This window comes from Caretta caretta, chromosome 3 (genome assembly GCF_965140235.1).
Source record: "Caretta caretta isolate rCarCar2 chromosome 3, rCarCar1.hap1, whole genome shotgun sequence".
Taxonomy (NCBI): domain Eukaryota; kingdom Metazoa; phylum Chordata; order Testudines; family Cheloniidae; genus Caretta; species Caretta caretta.
Window position 1 is genome coordinate 71,379,555 of NC_134208.1, and position 10,054 is coordinate 71,389,608.

The 10,054-nt window shown below is 42.3% G+C and overlaps 1 long non-coding RNA gene across 1 annotated transcript in view; it reads right to left on the minus strand.

Annotated features, from left to right (window-relative positions):
- The window catches only part of LOC125634372 (uncharacterized), a 58,626-nt gene extending 52,069 nt beyond the window's left edge, over nt 1-6,557 (minus strand). Inside the window, exon 1 of the long non-coding RNA XR_007355892.2 lies at nt 6,166-6,557. This is a non-coding gene — a long non-coding RNA (uncharacterized LOC125634372). The remainder of the gene's footprint in view (nt 1-6,165) is intronic.
- Nucleotides 6,558-10,054: the final 3,497 nt, after the last annotated feature.

Genomic DNA, 10,054 nt, shown 5'->3' on the forward strand with positions numbered 1-10,054 from the left:
AAAGGAAGCCAGAGGTAGCTGCGATCAGCCGAACCTGCGAACACTGCAGGTAAACAAACCGTCCTGGCCCACCAGCAGCTTTCCCTGATGGGCCATGTGCCAAAGGTTGCTGATCCCTGCTCTAGAACTCAGCATAGGGAAGAATCTGTCATCTTTTGGGAGTTAAGCAATCTCCCCTCATCTGACTCTCATTCTCCATCCTCCCTAACCTCTGTGCTGCTTTCTATGCTGTCAACCATGACATCCATCCCAACCTCCTAGGACCGATTGCTGGAGTTTCAGAGAACTGGCCACCTTGGTTTTGCTCCCATTTATCAGAGTCCTCTTTTTTTGAAGCATGAAGCAGAGAGATAAGCTGGTCTGCTGTATAGGGAGATAGCCCTGAAAGACTTGGGTTCTACTCTCCCCATCAGCTTCTTGTATGACCTTGGGCCAGTGCCTTAAGGACAGAGTTTTAAAACCTTGTAGGCACTCAAAGATGCAGCTAGGCATTGAGTGGGGTTTACAAAGAATCTAATCTTCCAGGCACTCTTGAAAATCCCACTAGATGCCTGAAAATCTGGCCTTTTGTCTGTGTGTGCCTCAGTGCCCCATATGTACAATGGGGATAACAGCACTGCTGTACCTCACCGAGGGACTGTGAGGAGAAATAGGTGAGACCTTGTGAGATGCTCAGACACAATGGTGATGGGGCCACATAAGTACCACAGGTAGAGTGGGAACTTCTCTATACTACCTCTATCCCTTCCTCTGGGTTTGGCCCCTTCTTTTCACCTACACTGAGTCCCAAACCTCCCCCTTTTCTGAATGTAAACTTGGCTCAGAGGACTTGGCTGTATTCTTTCTGAGTCCCCAGTGTTCTCTCTAAAACAACATTTCCCCGCAAAGATTCCTGTTTTACAGGCTAGACTTCCAGATCCTTAATTTAATCACCAGCCCTTTCTTATCTTAATCACCCTGCCTCTGACTGTAAACAAAATACTGACTCTTTGCCCCAGGGGCACCTCTCCTCTGCAGAACTGATATTTCACACTAATGCTGTGCTGTCCTTAAGAGCTCCACTGGGGAGCACACCTCCTACACACTTCCTTCCGTCCTGTCCCCCCAAAATGGCGCCCTTGTGCATTAGGCACACTCAACCTAAAAGTCCTGAGTTTGACCCTCAGAGAAAGCATAGGACCTTGACGATGGCTTGTGACAGTTTGGGCAATATGTCTGTGTCCAATTATGATATCATTTTTGTTAATGAACAGCATTTAGGATTGTAAACTTCACTGTAAATTAGAACGTCCATTTTGTAGCAGAAACAACTGAATCAGAGCCATGAAGGAGTCATCAACACTGGCTAGCTTTGCACTGTCAAAACAATGGCATTGCTCCAGGTAGAGTCAGAGACTTTTAATGACTCTCTGCCAACAATCTTGTATGGGGTTGCAGCATGGAAGATCTCTGTGGAATCACAGGAACAAGGTGTCACACACTACTTTAAAATAGCATGTTCTCTAAGCAAAAGATGCTATGTCATTGTCAGATCCAGAAGCCCCAGGAAAAGGAGTGGAGGCAGGAGGTACCTGGTCTCCCATAAGAACTTGGACCAAACCCAGAGATCCACAAAAGTGGGGTGAGACCAGACTAAAGGGGATTGCCTTCAGGTGCCTGTTGTTTTGTCTAGATCTGTAACTCTCTTGTCCTGTCTATAAGTAAAGTGTGTATGTTCAAGAAATTCCTTTGCACAGCCTGTTGTCCTTATTTTAACTACCACATGGTCCGCAGTGAGTTAAACTATAATCCAGGGTGCCCACAGGGGTGGACTCTGGGGAGAGCATTCATAAGCAACTGAGGACTTGGGAAGCCGAGGAATCCTTGGTTCCATGGTCTAGGTGGCTGGACTGTGGAATCTCACCATCAAGAGGGGTATCAGACAAGGGGTCTGAACCTGGAGTGTGCACTTGAGTGAGCCAGAAGCATTGATCAGTCACTATCAAGCCCCAGGTAGCTCAGCAGCAAGTGGGATCCAAAAGTTGAGTCTAATATAACAGACGGATGACAATCCACTGGGAGGGGCGGGGGTGCAGTGCTCAGTCAGGGCTATATCAGCCACCATATAAGAACACCACAGTATTTCATCCTAAAAGCCAAATATTGGTCCTCTTGATATCATTAGTAAGTGTTTTGCTACTGATTTAAATGGAACCTAGATTTTGCTCTGTCAGTCTGGTATTTTAAAGCATTGGTATACATATGTGACTTACCGTTATGAAAGGACAATACATAATGTTCATGGTGTCCATGGGATGCCAACTGACTTTCAGGCACTGTATATGTAACTGCCAAGGAAAGGTCAAGTGCCAGTGGTAGTAAAAGGCCAAATACCACATAAGCGCAAAAGTCCCCAGATGCTGAGGATTGGCTGGTTCTCTGCTAATACAGTTTCAAAAAATTAAGTGTGTGCTTAATTCTGATTACCTGTATTATACTTTTGAGTATGAAATAGATGGTCTGTTGAGACGCATCCTAACCACTGTCTTCTGTGTTGGTAGGTACTGTATTTAGAGGGCAAGTTAAGGATGGCAAAATGCTAGTGTGGCTCAACAGCCAATAGAAGGAAGATTATGTCATATAGAGAGAATTATTCTTGGAAGAAGAGTCAGGAGGAAAAAAAAAGTGTCTTGTTGATTTGTCTTTTCATTCTCATCCCTGTAACAAACAGGCCACACATTTAGTTGTATAGATTTTGAATAAGTATGTCGTACTTAGTATTATGTGCATAGGTTTTGCTTAAAATCTGAGGGAAAAATTCAGTTGAAACTGTGGCTTTCCCATTGTGCATGAGGTAAAAAAGCAGTGGAAAAAAGTCAGTTTGTGGTGGTTTTTATACAGCTGTCTGCAAGCTTTCCCCTACTTGAAGACCAACGGTTTTAATGAAGCAACCTCTGAAATAGAGGAGTCTGTTTGTTATCAGTGGTTAGCTGCTCTGCTGCTTTTTATATGCTGTTGGCCATAGAAATACACAATGACCATGATCTACCTGATACAAATCTGGCTTAATAAAATGTTACATTTGCTTTCAGCTAGGAAAGCCGCTGTTTGAGCTAAGAATGGGTTTCTACAGCTGAATACGGATGTGGACAGGAACAAATTGAATTAGCTCCAAAGAAACTTTCTTCTGCTTGTTGAATGATCACAGTCCTAATGAAGACTTTGACTGCTAGAGCTCAGAGCTTGCGGATGGCTTTGGCTTTAGTTTTAGATCAAGGGATGTGTGGTGGTTGCTATGGCCTGACAACACACCTTGAAGATTCTTCAAACCTTTTCTTCATACCTATGTGGCAATTCTTTGATTTCCCACTGATTCTGTTTTCCTCAGTCCAATGTTACCAACTTCTTAAAAAACAACAAACAAACAGTGAATCAGCAGAAACTATGAGAAAGATAGAATGATTCATCATGTGACCATCCATCCCACATGCAAAATCCATGAGAGCTGGGAATTCTGTAAAATTACCATTCCTGAACTTCTTTCTTTGATGGACAAATTTTTTTACTGCCAAATGCATTCTTTTTTAATTACCTTTCTATAGGACATTAGTGATAGCCTATTAAACAAAACATACATTGCAATCAATTTACTACATACCTCCTTCCATATTTACAGGTGGGATAACATATTTTTTTTAATTGGCTTCTATTTTATTTCAGAGTTTTTATAGATGCCTCATAAGAATTGAGACTAACTTGCAATCACTTTTTAAGAAAAACTTCGCAGCGAATTTTGATCCGGCTATTTCAAGTCTCAGGGTTAAATTTACATTAAAAAGAGGCACTTATTTACTAAGGGACCCACCCTTGCCCTACCTCCATCGTTGCTGAGATGGAGAATCCCCTGGTAACGGAAAATAGTGTGGTCTGCTCTGCACCAGGATTCGGGATGACTGATTGCAATGGGTATCACCTGGTTGGAGAGGTAGATTCATGTGCATGAATACCTAGTAGGTGAAGGCACAGATTGTTGTTCACAGCATTTGTTGGATGGGAGGATTTGAAGCAAAGAGCCCAATCTTGCACTGGATTCTAAGACAAAATTCCCACTGAAGGAAAATTTCTTTAGTAAGGAGCAGAGGTTCTGGCCTTGTGACAACACATCAAACAAAAAACTGTTGTCAAGGTAATTTAATGAAATCAAGTTTTAGTTGCTATGGACACATTAAGCTGGATCTTCTGCAAAATTGATTGAAGTAGGGTTGGGAGACTATGAAGAGGGTTTAGGTCCAAAACATTTACAAATTATAGTGATTCTAATTTCTCAACATGAGTTTTAACTCAAAGCAAAATTTACAACACACAGCTGTCTCCAGCTCATATGGGCCTCATATGGTGTTGTGTGGAATGCCAGAAATTAACCAAGTTCAAGAACTCTTTGCTACATGATGTGATTAAGACCAACAGTTTAACAGTATTAGACATTTATATCAATTATGAAAATATCCACATTTACCCTGGATAGGATTAAAAAATATTCCAGCCAAACATATGACAACAAACAACCTCACAAAATCCCCAGCATTTGGAATGAATGTAAACCCACATGCTTCAGGGCATAACCCAACTTCTAATGATTGCCATTAGGAAGGAACTTTCCATGAACCCTTTATTCCATAATTTCCAATGCAGGGTTTCTTGCACCTAGGAAGTGGTTGATACTGGCCACAGGCTACTGTCAGATATTGGACCAGAGGGACCATTGGTTTCATCCTGAATGGCAATCTATGTTCCTAATGTATTTATATTTTGTACCTTTAGCCAAAAATGATCCTATTAGGATGGCTGTCATTCTATCCTTAGTGCTCATTGAAGTTCTCCATGGTGACGATGGAGACTACAGGATAACACAAAACTTAAAAACAAACAAACAAAACATATATATCTTATTTTGGTTTACACTCAGACGTAAATTTTTGGTCATTAGGCATAATGGATTCAGACACTTTTTCATTGTTTAATGTATATACCTTTGTTTTGTAAGATTATTTTCCTGTAGCTTTTAATTATGTTTGATTATTAATGCCAAGTAGAATTGATAACTGCCAAGCCACCACAATGCAATTCTTTTATCTTCAAAATATGAAAGGTGTAACATGCCACTCTTGAAAATCTCTTCTTACAAAATACAGAGCCATGAGGATTTATCACAACTCCAGAGATTTCAGAAGAAGACCAGGATGTGTGGTATCAATCCTTAGAATCTACTGCTTTGCTGGGAATATATTGCACATCCAAAGCAAAGTCCAGAAATTAAGTTGATGTGACCCTGTGTAGCTCCTTACCATATTATCATACTAAGAGAAAAGAGACTTTTTAATCACTGGATTATTTGCAGAAATCTGAATGTAAGTAGTTCAGAATTTCTCTTGCATGTAACTCAGATAGAAGATCATTTTTGCATTTTTATCGTAACTACCTCTTTCCATGTAAGGTGAAATTTCCATGTACCCCATTGTAATGATCTGTTCATTTCAACAAACTCTTTCCTTTTCATTTCCCTAATAATATTCCTTGAGGTCTCTAAGAAAATCTCCCCTGAATACTTATAATGGTGGTCCAATTCTAATTGCAGAGTTTATCCTACCATCATTTTCATGGGTGTGCACGACTGGCTTCTTGGGGCTAAATTGTGTCTGGTGCTGAGACAAGGTGCATAATAGTGGTAGTGGTGGAGAAAGTCCAAGGAACTTCCTCCCATGTAGGGCCAGCCTTTGCGTTCCGAGAGCACAGAGAATATTCCCTACCTCCTTTAAATGAATTTTCTGTCCTTGAATGCACTATTTGTCATCTGCTTACAGCTAAGAGACCTCTTTATGAATTAATAAATAAAACAAAACATGGCAGCAAGCACAACAGTTCACTGCATACCAAAGACATGTTTAAAAGTTGCTGAGAGAAAAGAAATCCAGTGTCAGTGCTGAAGAAGAGACTACTCAGATAAATAAGCTTAGGTAAGGTATAAGCCTCTGTCAAAGGCGAGTTATTTGTCAGTGATGAAGATTTTTGCTCTTTGGAATTCCCTACGTGATCCGAGCAACAACAGATCAGCGTCGGAACAACACCAAAATTACCTGGCTCTGCTGTTCATACAAATAAATATGTTGCTGTGGATACAAGGCTTACCGAAATATTGATTCGATAGCTTCAAGCAGAATTTCTGTGTTTCAAAAAAAACCCCTTTGCGTCTTTCTTTTCTCAGCATGGAAAGTCTCTCTCCCCAAGACCGCCTTGCTCATACAGGTCCAATGCAGTGGAGTATGGCGACATGAGATGCTTATTCCTGAATTTAAATGGAGTGTAACAATAGTGATCCTCTGCGAAAAAAGGGAAAGATCGTGGTCTGTCTCAGGCCACCCTCAATGTTATCAGAAGGTGAAATAAGAGGATTTGCCAAGTCGATGGTCAGCTTCATTACAGATCTTCCCAGATGCAGCCGCCGCAACCATCTGACTAAGTCACGGTACTGCATATACATATGCACAACTTTCCCACAAAATGGGGCTAACTCCTCCCAAATCCAGTCCTTGGCACACATCTAAATTCCTGTTTTACTCATATTAACTGTGGAGAATTGTGTTGTACCCTCATACTTTCTTGGTCCTTTAAAAAAAAATTCACCTCCAGGCTAATAAACTACTCATTTGCAAGCCTGTCACACAGTTCACAGATCAAAGAATCAATGTGTCACCAGTCTTCTTTAGTATAGACATCACTAGTTCTTTACTGCCTAGTTATGCTTGCATAGCAGTTACATATTTTTCTGTCTTGAGGGCACTGTGCCTGTTCAAGTACTTCATTTTCCTTTTAATTGCATCTCTGCCACTGGTCTGTTGAAAAAACAACACAAAAATAAAAACACTGTTTAACTAGCTTCTCTCCCAGCCTGCTTGCCTGCTTTTGAATAGAGTCAGCAAGGTAAAAGAGATCTGAATTTCTAGGATTTCATGCAAAATGTATCAGTTCTAGTGAGTTTTATTCTCTTTCATTGTATTCCCTGATATTCAGCACTTCTGCCCAGACTCTAATGACAAAATAAAAAGATTAAAAAAAAAGATGCTTATCTCCCAGTGACATGTCCAAACGGTCATTTCATTTTCTCTAAAATGCAATTCTTCACTTAGCTAAAAGGAAAGTAAATGAGGAAGTTCTTGCACAGCTCTATCTTCCAATTGACATAGTGCTAAGCAATTTACAAATAACGGGTTACAGCTATGAACTCTAGCTCCTGAGTTGTTTTGATGCTTCAGGAATTACAACAGTTTCATTAACATTTAAAGGGAATAGTCTGCTCGATATCAACAAGACACTATTTATACTGTGTGGATCCATGTTACATTTGCATTTGACATTTGATAATCTCTATACATAAACTCTGAGTCATGGAAATGAGGAGACACATAATGCCAGAATTAACCCAGGTGTAGCCTCTGCATAAATCTAGTAAGCTTTAGAGTGAACATATGCAGGACATGTGCTGGTGACAAGAAAGGCAGTACTTTGGGGGCTTACATTTATTTGAACATCAGCTGCCAGCATTGTCTTTGGTGTGAGATCCAGAGAACCAGTTGATCTGGGAGTAAGTGACTGGTCCTTTGGGACTGGGAGAAACCTGATGTAGTGTGATTTTGGGTTTATAGTGACCATTATCGCTAAGTCCAGTTTGTCTGAGGGGCAAGCTAGACTGGAGAGCCTATGGGGACTGTCTGACACTCCATGGTAAGACTGGTATAGTGATCCAGGAGTTCACATTTGTTACTGGCTTGGTGAAATCTAATTATAGAACATACCACCAGTTTGGGGTTTCTGCCCTTTTTTTCTGACAGTCTGACCTAAAACTGGCACTCACAGTTGTGAGCCACTCCAGACAACATGACAACTGCGACTTAGCGAGCAAGGCCAGAGTGGGAGACTAGAATTGGCTAGGTAAGGAGACAGACTGGGATAAAAAGCCTGAGGAGTGGAGACAGGGAATGGGTAAGGAAGATCAGGACTGGGGCAGGGAGTCAGGGTGGGGAAGAGACAGGACAGGTTAGAGAGGGTGGAGCAGAAAAGGTCAAGCTTGGGGAAGATTTGGGAAATGAAAAGAAGAGCCTGTGCTCACTGGAGATCACTCCCCTACAGAGACTGGAATGGAATCCAAGATTCCAGAGTGTCACCATGTGCACAAAGGGAGCGAATGTTGCACAAGCAGATATATATGATATGTTTGTATTGTGTCTCCAATAAGCACTGGATTTTTGCTTCGGTGACACCATTTATTTTCCAACTTGTGTTAACATGGAGATGAGACCTTGTACCGGATAGTATTCATCCTCACCCCAGGCTTGTGATTGACTTTCCTGGCACCATGTGTCTGTTTTCTCCTGAAACCAAGATACTCCGGAAACCATGTCACTCTTTGTGTTTGCTTCAGCTTCCTCTCTGCACAGAACCCTGATCAGAAAAAATTTCTGGGAAGAGATAAGTGAATTTCTGGTAAGAGACTCTGGGAGCATAGGTAAGATCACATTGTAATGACTGAAGTTGGGAAAAGGGAAAAGGCTACCATCATCTGCAAAATATAAGGATTGTGTTATGAGGATTGTTAAATGTTAATACTTTGAAGACAAGACTCCTTTAGGAACTTACTGTGGTGTTTCAGGTAGGGCCATACTCTGCTTGTCCTTGATTCGCTGAGGCTAGAAATAGGATGTGGAATGTATTACAATGCTCCAGTCTGAAGTAGATGATGGATGATTTCATTCCCATTGTGGTGTTTCTATGAGCTGCTGAGATGGAGAGTGGGGTAAAGCTTTTTATAAAACTCTTGCACAGCTCCACAAATGTCCAGTGACCTCATCTGATCAAAACTACAAGTGCCCTTGTGCTTCCAAAATGAAAGTGTCTGGCATCTGTCATAGGACTAACTCCAGATGAGGCTGGTTGGGAGACCTACAGATAGCTTGGAGGCAATAGAGGGCAGCTACTAACCCTGTAATTGCTCTAGCTACCACTTGCAAAGAAGTATGTCTCCTATTGTACTTCATGGACTGCTTCAACTTGCCATATGACCTGTATTCCTTTCTACAGTGTCTGGCAGGGGTCAGGATTGTATATCAACTTTTCTGGTGACTCTAGACCAGAGGTCTTCAATCTGTGGTGTGCACCTCCTAAGGGGGCATGGGCTAACGTTTGCAGGGGAGTGGCTGGGGCCCAGACCAGCCTCCCACAGGGGTGGGAAGGAAGTGCCACCCAGCTCTGCTTCTGGCACCAGCCCCAGCTGCCGGCCCTGCGCCAGGGGATCTGGTCACAGCTGCTGGCCCCATGCCTGGGGTTCTGGCTGCCTGTCCCATGCCTGGGACTCCATGAGAGGCCACAAGCCTTAGCCCCCATCCGAGGGTATGCTCCTGCCCCCCCCCCACTAGCTGTGGCCCCAGCCTTGGCCACTTTACCCCTGTCCGTGTTTCTCCTCTCAGAGCCGTGACCCCGCTCACGGCTCTATGGGGTGGGGGGTGCAGACAAGCTTTTGACCAGCTCTATTTTGGGACTTATAAAATAGAAGCCGGGGATGGGGAGGAGCTGAAAGAAATAAATGGTGGGCCAAGCAGCCCCATACTGACTGCCAGTTCTTCAGCCTCTAGGCTGCTATCCATCTAATCACTTCCTAGCTAGCCATCAGCTGAGAGAAGAAGTGAAGGTGGTAGCGAGGGAACCTGTAACAGAAGATGGAAACAAAAATCTGGACATTACATCTTGGTGACCAATCTCTTCAGTGTGTCAGGAAATCCCTATTGCTATATTACACCTTCTCAGGGTGCATGAGGAGGGATATATAGCTAGAGCTTGTTTAGGGCAACTGCAGACCTCCTATAGGTAGTTTCATAATACTCTATACTTTTTCCTGAAACAGTCTGTCTAAGATATATATATAGTAAAATTTTATTCTTTAACTCTGATTTTGATGGTTGTCTTTCCTCCTCTAAGGAGGAAGAACTCCCTGTGGGGGAGGGGTGTGTGGGCCTAGAGGGATCCA